This window comes from Nesoenas mayeri, assembly GCF_963082525.1.
Source record: "Nesoenas mayeri genome assembly, chromosome: 21".
Lineage (NCBI taxonomy): Eukaryota > Metazoa > Chordata > Aves > Columbiformes > Columbidae > Nesoenas > Nesoenas mayeri.
In genome coordinates, this window is record NC_137571.1 from 4,959,738 (window position 1) to 4,971,596 (window position 11,859).

Genomic DNA, 11,859 nt, shown 5'->3' on the forward strand with positions numbered 1-11,859 from the left:
AATAAAATGTCTATTTGCAGGCACAGATTTGAGCAGCGACGCGTGTGCCCTTCCAAGAACAGGTGGTGAGAGCAGCGGCCGAGGTGCGGGAGAGGAGCCGCCTTCAAGGTGTGAGAGCGTTCCTGCACGTTCCTACAAAGGGTTTGAGTTGGTGATTATTTGGGTTCGTGGATAAGGGGAAACTGAGGCACAATCGGGGTGTTTTCCCACATAAGCACAGGGTAACCCATCCTCCAGGCCAGAGCTGCGTGCCCGAAGCATCGCCTATGCCTTAATTTCATCTCTCCTCCCATTTGTCCAACAGTTCAGCTTGAATAGCCTTTATTTTACGCCTGTTTAAGTTAATTTTATAATTAGCGGAGGGAAGAGGCGTTTTGGCTGAGTGGCCGTTTGTAGCTGGGTACGAGCAGCTGTAAATTACGTCTGGTTCCAGAGCCGGGAGCAGATGCGGCCGTGCCAAATGGTGCATTTACATGGAGGCAAATTGGTCCTGCTCCTTCCCTAAACGCTGCATGGATGTGACCCGAGTCTTTGATGGGAGCAGAAAAAACCCAGCAAACTATCTTCCCTTAAATGTTCATCCAAATATATGGCAGAGCAGTTACTGCTGAACAGATGAAATATAGAGCCTCATCAAAGTCAACTTTTTTAACGGGGAAGTGTTTATTATATACTGTGCGGTTTTTTTCCCCCTGCTGGAAAAATAAAGTGTTCGAAATGAACATTTTTTTAAACTGATGAAAAAAAATCAATGCTACAAAAATAAGTGCTTAATTTTTCACTGAATATGTCCCCATTTTTTATCTTCCGGATTATGTTTTCAGTCCTTTGACCTCTCTGCCCATTGCGGAGTTTTTTGCGATGCTGGGGACAGTGTGGGGTCAGCAGGTTGTCCCCTCTCATGCACACGTGGCTCCGTGTTGGGATCTTGGTTCCTCCGGTCCACATTGGCCACTGGTTTATTTTCTTCTGGGTCCAACGTGTCTCCAGAGCAAATCTGGTGAAGAGCAAATTCTGCCTCTTCCCCGTCCCCACCCCTGCGTGATGATGCTGAACACACACCCATGATCTCATTTAAATGGACGCATTAATCCTGCTGCAGCAGCTTTGGCCGAGGCTGCGTTACTTGTAACCGGAGCCTAATTCTGCTCCCAGCTCCTGCGATTTATCTTTATTCCCTGCATATGCAACGAGATATAAAGCAGCCCCTGCTGCCATCAGCATCACCTGGGCTTGATTTGTTTCAGCAGAGTGCTGTTTGTTCTTTTATCATAAGCAAAATGCACGTTTGAGTGGGATTAAATCTAAACTCCAAATGCTTAATTCTGACTGGAATGCAAATAGTCCCTGTGGACCGCGGCCATGGTTCCAGACAGCAGGGTGAGGATGGCAGTTGTGTTATGCCTCAAAAATATTTTCTATTGCAGAACAAAAGTGGGAAGAGAGGCCTGAAATGATGTGAAAATAACACTGTTTGAATTAACGTGTCAGCCCTGATGGATGCTTGTGCTACCCAGAGTTTTGAAAGGGCTCTGACGGGTAACGTATTACCAGGTGAGATTTACCTACAGCCCCTGACTTCTAGTCAGCAAAATCTGAGATGAAAACCTATCCTTCACTCTGCACTGACTTCCAGAGAATATTGAATCAAGATAAAGACCTAGAGGGCCACACACCCCAAGGTATTTTGGCATCTAAGTCCCATTAATTTCCATGCAAGTGTTGGCATTTTCAGATATTATCTTTAATTTAGTCAAGTGAAGGAGGGTCGGTCCTTATCCCCAGTTCAGCCAGGGGATGGGTGCAGGGCTGTGGGAGCCCCATCCTGATGGGAAATGGGGTCCTGGAGCTCTGGGGACAGCGGCTGGGGGGCTCTGGCTGCTTCCTCTGCTGTGCCAAGGGTAGGTTTGCAGCTTGTCTTCCCTATCGTCATTCCAAAGCTGTACATACGTTTTATTGCACACTTGCCTTCCTCCCAGAGCGAGAGAATGACCTACATATACAGGTGTTAAAGCCTGGAGGATGCTGGACTTCATAAAATGGGTTGTATAAGGGTTTGGATCAGCAGTGCCCTGCTACATTCAAACAGACACTCATTCTCGATGGGGGCTGCTCTTACGTGCGCATCCGTCCTTCCTCGCACATCTGTCCTTCCTCCTCCTCTCCATGGCACTAACCCGCAGAGCAGCCCCTTCCCAGCACCAAAGGAAGGGAGTGAAATGAAGAAAAAGCAGGAGGCAAAGATCACAACGTACACATGGACAAATCCTGTCTCCTGACCTCTGCAGAGGCCGCGGTTCGGGGTAGGTGAGGATGGATCGGGTGACAAAACTGCGGCCGGTGCCGCTCCGGATGGGCAGCACTGGGGGAAAAAGAGCTTTTGAGATCCTGAAGAGCCACCTCGGAGCAAATGGGGCTTCTGGTTATCTTCCCTTGGACTCTCAGCGTGATATTAACTTTCCTTCCTCTTCCTTCCTTTGTGGCACAGGTGGGGACGTGCATTGACAAGAGGATAAAGATGGAGAGCATTGAGTGTTCTTCAGGGCTGCAGATGTGCCATGGGGAGGGGACAGCTCATGGTCCAGGCTTCGCTCCCCGCTCAGCTCAAGTGCATTGTCCTCCTAAACTCCTGTAAGTCACCAATGACTGGACTCTCCTCATATTCACTGAGAGAGCTGGAAAGGAAATCGGTTTCGTAACCCCGATGATTTTACAGTGGTGTAATTTCTTTTTCCACTGAGCTCTTTGTGAGAACACCACTGAGGCTTTTCAGCTTGTTTTCAGGAGGAGGGAAGGCGCGGATCACTCGTGGTTTGGTGATGTGAAGCGGTTGTGAGTGGCCAAAAATATTAACTCACAAATAAAGATGCGCTTGCTTTTGTCTCCTGGGGTCTGAGGAATCCCAGATTCTGTCTGTCCGGCCCTGGCTCATCGCTGCCACAGCTCCGAATGGCCAGAGCCTCGGCAATGGCACAGCTACGCAAGGGAGAGAAAGAGGAAAATGTGTGTTCACATTTAGGACAGAAAATCCAAAAATAATACTGACAGTGGATGCTTTTTATTGCGAGGGAGGAAAAAACACCCTAAGAAAAAACAGGGCTGTGTTCTGCGTAAAGCTCTTCAGAGGCTGAGGCGAATATTCTCTGTTTGAACATGCGGCATTGAAAAGCCAGCGCTTTCTCCCCAGCAAGATAAGTCGGGATTTTATGTGAAACTTGCGGTATCTACACTGGGCCAGCTGCGAGGAGCTGGGTCCCTCTGAGCCGGGCGCAGGCAGCGCAGGCAGCACAGGCAACGCAGGCAGCGCAGGCAGGGAAAGCTCTGCCCGCTGCAGCAGCCCCGCAGCTTTTCCCCCCCCTGCTCCCCTATTCCAGCTGCAAAAACCCATTAATCCAAGCAGCACCCTGGGTCCTGGCTTATTTGGAACCAACACGAATTTTAAACTCGCTCCCACTCTGCTCATTTTCGCAGGGCATTCGTGAAACACGGGAGGCCGTGGGGTCGCGATCTCTATCAATCAATAGAAGCAGAGATTTCTTTGTAGGCCGTCTGGCATCAAGGTTAAAACTCAGCTGTGTACTTTAAGATTTTTCTTTAACTCCTCAGGATTTTTTAGGAGGTTTTTGATCATTTATACGTAAGATCTGAGGATTTTGCTTCCTGGTGGCTAGTTTGCTGCCATGTATCTTTAAAGCTAAATGGGTACTGTTTTCTTTGTACAGGAAAGGTGAGAGTGAGACAGTGCCGCTGATTTCTGACCCCTTGGGTGAAGACTAAACTGCACGGTGAGTTTTTGGCAGCCTGGCGGACGGCAGCTCGTGCAGAAGCTGGTTGAGCAGCCTGGCCGGAGCCAGCACTGGCCGCAGCTCGGCCGGTTTTACGCAGCCGCTTTGCCGCAGTTCTGCGGGTGCAGCTCTGTTCTGGGCCAGAGCGGGAAGACGAATGGCTCATGCTGTTCAAAGAGTCCAGTTCTTGCTTAGGTAACTTTAAACTCAATCACGCCTGGCTTTGCTTGCAATCTTGCGACGCCTTGCAAACCCGGCGCTGCCTCATTTACCCTCTGTCACGCTGACTTACCTCCTGCGCCAGCACGTGGAACCGTGCGTGCTCGCTTTCGCGGATTTGCTGCCAAAACACGGTAGGATTTCAGCGTGAGGAATGAGTGCAATATGGGAGAAAGCCCAGCAGAACGTGACTTAGCAGTGCCAGGATTTGGGATGCTTTACTGGTGGAATTGGTGTGCCAGGCTGCCGTGGCTCGGTGCTCCATCCTTGGGGCAGACCGGCACCCTTGCTGTGCCGGGTTTGCAAAAGAGAGGGATGAGATGGTTGCAGCCCCCCAGAGCAGCTTTGCAGCCTCTGCTTTGGGGTGACATGTACCAGCATAAATCTGGCTGTGTGGAAAATCCCATCTCGGAGCACCAGGATTTGGCCTCGTCAGCCAGCTCTTTTCCCAGCACTGAATCTGGGCCATGTTTAAAGCTTTCAGCTTTTGCAGGCAAATACTCTTTGTCTGTTGTCTAAGAAAATCGGGCCCTGATTACTGATTAAACTTAACCACTTGCAGAAATACCGAACGAACGTGAACAAAACTTTGAGCGAAAAAATGATTTCGGGGAAGTGAAAGCCACAAAACAAACCAGTAATAATGTATTATTAATATATTAGTGTCAGCATTAATAGTAATGCAGTGTTTTGCAGCTGGTTTAGTAATAACACTACAGCTTTATGTATTAATAAGTGTAGTAATATTAATGCCACTTTCTGCCATAAATAACATTGATATGAGCAGCGCTTCTCCCCTTTCCTGGGGTTTTTTTGTGTCGATGCTGTGCTGGTTCTCTGTGCTTTGCCCAGAAATGGTGCCAGGCTGGATTTCAGGGTGATGGTGCAGACTTGTAAGGGATGAGCAATGGTGTCCTGGGGGTTTGTTTTTGCATCAGAGATGGAATGTGTTGCAGGCACCCAGTGAGGACCTAGAAAACCAGGGCCTGGAGAGGCTGATCAGCAGCATATCCTGCTGTCCCATGTCCTGGCTCCTGCTCCTCGCAGGGTGGAAGACCCTGTGCATGATGCCATTGGGTACCATGATGCTATTAGCTAAAAATGAAGCTTTGTAGCTTGGGTCTTGGGTCCCCTCCTGGCTGCTGGGAACTGGCCATCAGAAGTCTTCTGTTTGTGGTCACTGTGTTTTGCAGCAAGGGGTAGGTCAGCTTAGCCCTGTTGTTAATGAAGAGCTGGTGAGCCTGCAGGCTCCTTGTTGCTGTTTTTCTTTCTTAATTGGCTCCGAGTGCGTCTGTGTGGATGCGCGTGTGCCTGCCTCCCTCATCAGCAGCACCCCTGGTATTCAGCGGAGTAATTAGAACATCTAAATCTTCCCTATATGTCATCCAGACTTTGTAAAATTAACTGTGATTACTGGCACCAGCCTGCAGACGTGCCGGATCCCACCCCGGCTCCCGATAAGCATAATTGCTCCTCATTGTTCCTCCGGAAAGTCTTGCGCTCGCTGCCATGCACAAGCTCCTTCTTTCTCGCTTTGACATTAGCGCGGAGTTAAATGACTTTGGCTTTTGTGGACTCTGGGAGGATTTATGGGGAGTTGCACTCAACTGAGATCAGAAGTGCTGCTTGATTGCTGAGCAAACAGGAGCCCTGGGCTCCGCGATGGCTCTTGAAGTGAATCCTCCCCCTTCTCCCCCTGCCCTGACCCCTTTGGGTACAGCTGCTTTGGGTACAGCCAGAAGACCTGGCCCACAGTGGAGCAGTGGTCTGAGCCTCCCCAAGGGCTTCTATGTGTATGTGTGCATGCATAAATATATGTATTTATTATACTATATAGAAAAATAAAATACTACATATAAAAATTGTAAAATGCAGGCCGTTTGGAGGACCTGGTTTATGCCTTGCCCCACAGAACAGCATTATTTCTGCGGTCCGAAGTTGCCTTTTCGAACACGAATGGCCATTCGTTCATTAGGCTTTGCCATCTTCACGTGTTAATGACCAGCCACGGGAAAGTGCCACTTTGAGTAACAAACTGGGGGCAGGAGAGGCCAAGGAGCAGGTATTGATCATTATTAGTTTCTTGTTCAATGAGGTAGGACATCGACCACTTGGCGTTTCCTTGCCACACAGGTTAAGTGGTGTGAAGAAACACAGAATTATTCTTTCTGATGTTTTCTTTCCCCTTCCCAGCACAGAGATCGGCACCACATCTCATCTTCCCAGCCCCAGGGCCGCCCAGGTGTCTGTCCCGTTTCTCTGCCTTTCCTTGTGTCTCACACCATTCCCAATTTAAAAACTAAAAAAAAAAAGAGCCAGGGATCTAACTTTGCTAATACTTTGCTGACCAGAATCATTAAGGACATCTGAGCATCATGGCTGTTCTTTTCTCTGCTTCCAGGAGCAATATTGATTGCTATTTTAATTTAAATCTTGGACAAAACCCTTCATTTTCTCCTGAGTTCTCCAGCGTAGCTCACCGTGCAAACTGGTTCTTTGGGGGTGCAGCGTGGGGGGAAAAGAGGGGTGAGGAACCCTGGGCAGCGTCCAGGTACAACTGTAGGTGTCAAGGACCCACCTCGGGAGCACCGATAAACTGGTAATGGAAACTGCTTCAAAATTCAAGCAAGAGCAGGCAAGGCTGGCGTCTTCAGTGGGGAGCAATAGTGCTCTGGCGTCTCTCTGCTCTCATTAGATACTTTGCAACTGCACTTATATATGCTTCAAAGGTTAATGTATGTTTGTGAGGAGTGCACTTTGTATAAATGTTAATTAGCAGAGGTGCAATTCAGGGGATTCTTTCCTTGATAAGAAATGCTTTTTCTGTATTTTTAGCCACTGATTTTGTTAGTACTCGCTCCGCTGTTTATCCGGGAGGTGACTGGGGAGAAAAGGCTGATGGGGGCTGCAGTTCCCCCCCATGAGCAGCAGAGTTTGGGGAAGGTGCCCAGCTGGCACGGGGGCTCCTGCATCTTCTGTGGGGTCCGGGGACGCTCCAGAGTGCTCAGGGATGGGGACACTCGAGCCACAGACTTCAGCTCTAATTTTCACACGTTACTGAGTGAATGCCCTTCCGTTTGCAACATGGGGGGACAAAACGGGATTGCAATCGGTGGGAAGGGAGAGGCGATATCCCAGCTCCCATTAACCGGTAATAATTGCTTTGAGAGCAGAGGTTTAATCTCAAGATTTCACGCAGAAGTGCCCCACTCCAAGCGAGTTTGCAGCGATGTCCATTCTCAGCGCTGTGGCCGGGCCCTTCCCCAAGTGCCACATCTGAAATCTCCATAAAGGTTCTTTAAACCCGTGGCTGCGAGGGGCATCTCCGCAGCGGTAGCGCTCCCCCCTTGCCTCAACCTCCATATCTTTGCAACACAAAGGTCAATTGAATTCATTACAGTGTAAAAATGAAGTTCTCTGATTGATTGAAGGTTCCTCTTTAACACTTCAAATGAATGTGTTGGTATTACTTGATGGAATGCTTTAGAGGTCCATTATGAAATACGCTTTTATATGAGAAGCAATTTCTTTACATCATTTTTCTTTTCCTTAATTTTTTTGTGGAACATAATTATCCTTTTCCCCCCTCACCTCCTTTTCTTTTTAATTGATTATTTTTTCTCCTTTCGCCTCCCCAGTGGAAAGCAAGCAGCGTTATTTAAAGGGACACGGAGATAAAATACGGTGGTATGATGGATACAACGGCTGAAAAACGAGATGGATCCATCCATCTCAGACTTTCAATGGCTCCCATTACTCACTTGATTTCAGTCTCCCGTTTTCAGGGTGAGCAGAGCTGGAGGACAGGGGGATGCTCCAGCTTTAGCACAGCATGGGGTGTTCAATGTACCTTCCCCAAGGGTGGTGGGGGGTCCCTGGGGCTGCCAGACCCCTCTCCCTGCACCAGCTGCCACCACTCCAGCCAGACCCCTTGTGTCCTGCAAAAGGGCAGTGGAGTAATTAATTCCTCAGGGCACGGCTGTGACACCCACCTGAATGCCGAGTAATCATCTTCACAGCTAATTCCTCTGCCCTGATTTGCCTTGCAGAAAATTCTGAGTGCGCCGCAAAGAGATTTGCTGCCCATTTGTACAGCATTGCTGAGAAGGGAAAATGGGGACAAAAGGGAGAATGATCCCATTTGAGGCTGGGTGAGTAACGGCTCCCTGCGCCGGGGGAGGCTGCGGCAGTCAGGATAATTCATGATGAAGTCATGATAATGAATGACTACGTCCCGCTAAACCGAGGCTAAATAGGAGTGGATTACTGACACGTGAGGCACGGGCTGATGCAGACCGGGGAGTAAACAGCGGCTCAGGGCTGGGAGGGTTGCTCTGCCTTTCCGAGCAGGTTACGGTGACATTGTCCACAGCTCGGAGCATCTGGCTGCTGGTTCCTGGTGGTCACAGGGATGTGCCAGGCAAAGCCATGGCCCGAGGAGCAGGCAGCCCCTTCGGCTGGGTTTGTCTTGGGTGTTTCTGTGGGGAGTTTAACACCAAAGCCGTGGCTTGTACTCCTCCTCGCTTCGCAGTTTCCTCTCTCTGATATTTGGGTTGCAGTGACCTTTCAAGTGGTAGTTTGGAGAGACCATCACTGCACAGGGATGAAACACCCCTGAGAGCTCCTCTCCTTGTAAGCAATCAACAGTGTCAGTGAATGGCTTCAAGTAGCAGGTGAACGGGGAGAAAAACAGATGGACCGCAAATACTGTTCATGCAGGAAAAGCAGAGGTTAATGTGTGCAGGTGACTCATGAGAAGAGATGGTCTTTAAAGCCAGGCTTAAGAGATCAAACCGAACAAGCTCAATTTGCTCATTGATTGATTCTAACCTTAAACAAGACAAGTTGTGAAGGCAGCGTGGTGGCAGCGGGGGTGCAGGACATGCCCCGCAGTGGGAACATGTGTGTCTGGGCAGGTGATGCTGCCGAACGCATCATCCCTCCTGCTTGATCCCAACCGAGCTGGTTTGGGCAGGCGAGTGCTTTTCACAAAGAGCCTTGGTGATGTGGCCATAGAAAACAGAGGGAGACAGGATCCTGAAAGTGTTGCTTTTGCCCCAAAATGGGATCAGGCTGCAGTGACAAGCTCTGCCACCTCCCCGGTGCCCTGCTCCGATGTGTGGTGACACTGGGTGTAAGAAGACTTGGTCTGCAGTGCGTGAAGGTCGCTGGTCTCTCTGTGCTGTGGCTTTGCTCTGTGCTGGAGCGGAGCTGCGCAGCCCGACATGCCCAGCACGGACCGTGTGCCGGGGCCGAGGGAACCAAACGAGACAACGTGCTTAATTCCCATATTAAGCAAAAAAAATCCTGGTGTCTGCTGGTGCCCCAGGGGATGGTCAGCACAGACCTCCCTGTCTGACGAGGTGCCAGTTCTCGCGCAGCGCGAGTAATGCTCCTTGTCAGCTCCGATAAAACCTGAAATCTATCATCAGCCCTTTCCTCCAAAGGTTTTGTTACCGGGGAAAGTAATTACAATTTGTCCTTAATTCCAGAAATGTGCCTAGAAAACCGACAGAGAGGAGGATGGGGCTGGTCCAGGGCAGAACTGCAGCCTCCTGCCACCTCCCGCCACCTCCCGCCACCTCCCGGGGTTCCAAGTGGCTGCTGTGGTGGCTGTTGTGGCTGGAAATAGTATAGGGAGGGTGATGGAAAGGTGGCTGCATGGTCTGCAGTGCCAACACTGCAGCCGCTGGTCCTTCCGCAGCTCCCGGCCGTGCTTTGGGGTGAGTTGCCCCCATGAGCATCTCGCTGGGCTGGGCAGCTGGTCCTCACGGTCGATGGATCGTGCAGAATTTGTATTTCAACCCCAGTTGTTGAGCGGAAGGGCAAAAACCTTCCCTCTGCCTCTGGGTCTGATGCAATGAGACATCTGACGCCGAAGATGAATCGAGGGCTGCATCGGAAGTGCCAGATACATAATCCATCCTAAATAGGCTTCATTAGTGGTAACAATTAAAGTTACCATTGTGGATTGGAGACGTTTTTTATTAACTTTGCCCTTGTCTGCAACTCGGACTCACCTCGTAATAATGAGCTGTGTCACTTCTGATCTATTTCTCATAATAGCTCCTTTCTCCTCTAAATCTGGGCAAAATATGATTTATAGGCAGGGTTATCATATCTCAGTGTCAGCCACCCGGGAAGGGGCAAATGTTGACAAGAGTTTACAGCCTTGGGCGCCTCACGGGTGGCTAAAGCTGTCCTGGGGCTGGGATTTGGATGATGTCCATGGGATCTGGATGATGTCTGTGGGATCTGGGTGATGTCCGTAGGCTCAGGTGTCAGCAGGACAGGTGAGCTGGCACAGGAGCCTTCCTGCGAGAAGCCATGCTCTCCAAAAGCCATCATCGCCCTGCTGGAACAAAAGGATCCGAGGATTAATCTGGTGCTCACTGCCTGAGCGTTTCTCTTTTTCAAGGGATTTATGGCTTGGCGAAATAAATGTTTTATTTCCTGTTTCTTGTTTTGGAAGCTGAAAGGTATTGGGAGGGGAGGCGGCTCTCCATGTACTGGGCAGGGAAAACCCCGTGTTTGAAGCAGCTTGGAGCCCCAAACCCCCATCAATGACCCACCTGCCTCTAGCTGACGTGCCCGTGGTCCCTGTCCCCACCGAGGGACACAGTCCCAGCCCACAGCAGATGCTCCAGCAGCAGAGTGAAGTCCTTTCCCCAGGGCTGGCGCTCTACAGAGATATCTTTGCATGCTTGGAAACCTGCCCCTGCGAACCTGCTCCCATCCCCTCCGCGTCCAAATCTGTGTCTCAGACGAGCTCCAAAGCCTCTGCCAAGCGGAGAGGCAGCCACAGGAGAGGCAAAAAGCCCTCTTGACAAATATGTCCTCCCCTCCTCGCAAAGCTGGCTGTCATCTCATTATATCAATAGTGATTAAGAGCAGAAACTGACAGTTAATCCCCTGCAAGGTATTTTGATGATTAAATTGAGAGTGCCTGGTGTAAAGCTGTAGCATATTAAATTTGACTGTGGGCAGATAAGAAGGGCGGCAGCACCGGTGACCCTGTGCTCCAGGGCACCACGTTGCAGAGCAGCACTCTCAGCCTGGCTGCCTTCCAGCTTCAATAATTCTTTTGTTTGGGGGGTTGGTTGGCGTTCTTTTGGTATGGTTTGCGTTTGGTTGGTTTGGTTTTGTTTTTAATGTGAATTCCGTGTTTCATGCAGGCACAGGCAGAGCCAGGAGAGGTTCCCGCTTGGTGTTTTTGTCCCGGTCCCCAGCCGAGAGCCCGAGTCCCCGCTCAGCAGTGGGACATGGCAGGTAGAGCTGCAGCCCAAGCACATGGTCTGTTAACCCCGGGTGGCTTTGGCTCTCCAGCTGCTTTGCTCTGAAAAGAAACATGCAGCAGGAAAGAAAAAAATGGCTCCGTGACAAGTGTGTTTCCATCAGCCCAACTTAAACAGACTGCGATGCTTTGGGACCTTTCCTGATAATTAAAAGCAGCGTGATGGCTCTTTGCTGGTGAGAATTTATTCTGTCACTTGGCCTTAAAGAACTATCCTTGTCAAGCAGTGTCACACGCTGGTGTCGGGGCTGTGCTCGCTCCGGTGTGGCTGTTTGTGATGGTCCCTGTTTGCTGTATGTACACACGGGCAGTCAGGGCTGGCTCCTGTCCCTGTCACCGCCTGTCCTTGTCACCCTCTCATCACCTGGCCTGTCCCTGAACAGCAACACGCTGCACTGGGGTCGCATTGGAGGAATTCGCGTCCGTTCCAGGCAAACGCTTCCCATCAGCAAGGCAGCATCGCTGCCAGCAGGCAGTTGCCATGGCAATGCAGTTCTGTAATGGCCCAAGCAGATGATTATTGTTATTTATTATTTTAATCTCACCCTGGTCCCCTCTGCA